This window comes from Penaeus monodon, chromosome 42 (assembly GCF_015228065.2).
Source record: "Penaeus monodon isolate SGIC_2016 chromosome 42, NSTDA_Pmon_1, whole genome shotgun sequence".
Taxonomy (NCBI): Eukaryota; Metazoa; Arthropoda; class Malacostraca; order Decapoda; family Penaeidae; genus Penaeus; species Penaeus monodon.
The window spans coordinates 28,470,012-28,472,511 of NC_051427.1; positions in this window are offsets into that span (position 1 = coordinate 28,470,012).

A 2,500-nucleotide genomic window follows, 5' to 3' on the forward strand; every position below is an offset into this window, starting at 1 on the left:
TCACACAGAAATATGATTTACGTAAATTTGGGGTCGTTACCAAGCCTCTCAGCGGTCTTGCAAAAGAGCTACAAAGTCTAATCACATCTACAATTTCCTGTTCTACCCCTTCCTCCTCCTCCTCCTCCCCCCCCCCCATCCCCCTAGCATACCTCCCGAGGCCTATGATGATGCCTTGGCCAATTTGCCACAATTACCAGACCACCATGAAGCCAATTTCGAGAGGTCTCTGTGTCAACAGCCTTTTCTCAGACGGTTGTTGAGAGAGAGAGAGAGAGAGAGAGAGAGAGAGAGAGAGAGAGAGAGAGAGAGAGACGAGAGAGAGAGCGAGAGAGAGGGGGGGGGAGATAGAGATACAAGGGGAGAGGGAGACGATAGAGGAGAGATCGAGGGGAGAGAGAGAGAGAGAGAGAGAGAGAGAGAGAGAGAGAGAGAGGAGAGAGGAGGAGAGAGAGAGAGAAGGAAGAGAGAGATTGGGTGGGGAGATCGGAGAAAGAGGGAGAGGGAGAGGTTAGAGAGATCGAGGAGATGAGAAGAGAGAGAGAGAGAGGAGAGAGGGAGAGGGGAGGGAGAAGGGAGAGGGACGAGAGAGAGGAGAGGGAGGAGAGAGAGGGAGAGAGATGGAGATGAGAGATGACGATTACGAGAGAGAGAGAGAGAGGGAGAGAGAGAGAGAGAGAGAGAGAGAGAGAGAGAGATGATGGTGATGGTGAAAGTGATGATGATGATGATGATGATGATGATGATGATGATGATGATGATGATGATGATGATGATAACAACAATATTAATAATAACAAGGACAACAACAATTAGAATAATAGTAATAATAACGACAATAATAATCATAATTGAACGAGGACGCAAACACTGATTAAACAATGATTAAGATAAACGGAGTGGAAAGGAGATGCGGCAGATAAAAGGAGGGCGAGAAACGTCCTGAATACAACGGACATTTGACAAGGAAAATAAAGGAGTGGCCTCCTGCCACCCCCCCCCAGTGTAGTCGGCCTCGCGATCGCTGCGATGCGAATTAATTGGTGACGTAAAAAAAGGAGAGAGAGGGAGGAAGAGAGGAGAGAGAGAGAGGAGAGAAAAGAGAGGAGAGAGAGAGAGATGAGAGATGAGGAAGAGGGTTGACCGAGAGGAGAGAGAGAGAGAGAATGGAGAGATAGAGAGAGAGAATGAGCTAGAGAGGAGACAGAAGACAGAGAAGAGGAGAGAGAGAGGAGAGAGAGAAAGAGAGAGAGAGAGGAGAGAGGGGGCGGGAGAAGGGAAGGATGGATGAAGAAAGAGAGAAGAATAAAAGGAAGAGAGAAAGGAGGGAAGGAGGATAGGGTGATGCGAGGGAAAAAGAGGAGAGTAAGTGAAGGGAGGGAGATAGAGAAAGACAGAGAAGGACGAGAGGAAGAGAGAAAGACAGAGAGTAGAAAGGAAGGAAGGAAGAACTGAATACTAAAGAGAGTGAAAAACCAACATAAAGACAGAAAATAATACAGACAGACAGACAAACGACAGATATTCTAATAGACAGAAAACAGCCAAGTGAACAAACAATAAAAAAGTAAAACCAAAAAAAAAGAAAAAAACCAGACCAAACGAGACATGATTAACAACCCCCCTCCCCCCCTCCCCCATGAAAAAAAAAACAGAACTGATGATAATAAATAAAAAAGATAAATAAAAATAACCACAAAAACACCGACCGTGAAAACAAGACAAATTGAGTTGCAACAAAACCTCTTCTGGAATGTTCTTTCAAAACTGCAGGTCATTTCCGGGTTGACTTTTTTGTTGCACAAGTTGACAAATGTTGCACAAGATCTCCCAGCGAAAGAGCCTACGCTATTTCTCCACGAGGAATAGCAGGGCCGGAAATCCTAAATTCCAGCTAAATGGGAGATCTAGGACGCAGATAAGAGAACAAATAAATACAATGGATGGGAGAAAAAAAGGTCGCCATAATGATTATAATAACAGATGCGCGATTCTATTGCAACGGGAAGGAATCACTTGTGCGCTAAAGACCCGATGCTTGTAAAACAGGTTGTATTTACACGCTATACCAAGGAGTGATGATGATATAAGTAAGCCGTTAGACATGGCTCATTAAATAGGGTAAAAACAGGAAGTTGTTTGCTAGCAACGAACGCTAGGGAAGTATGCAGGTAGCACATCCTATAATAATTAGCGATCGCTAAAGTTAGCGGTCTAGCGGGAGGATTTCGGTTATCTGTTCGTATGAGGAAACTAAAATGTGTTAATTAAAGGGAAAAAAAGTTATGTATCTCAGTTTTCTTTCTATTAATTGTTCCAAACCAAGAGACACTTTGTCAACTCCAAAAGGAAAAAGGAAAAAAGGCAAGGAAAAAACAGCGAAAATGCTTAATCCCTCGCTCGCCTCTCGGATCACACCAACTGCATAAAACTTAATCCCTCACTTATATACATCACTATCTCAAGACACCAAGACTCGAAAACGAAAAAAAAAGAGAAA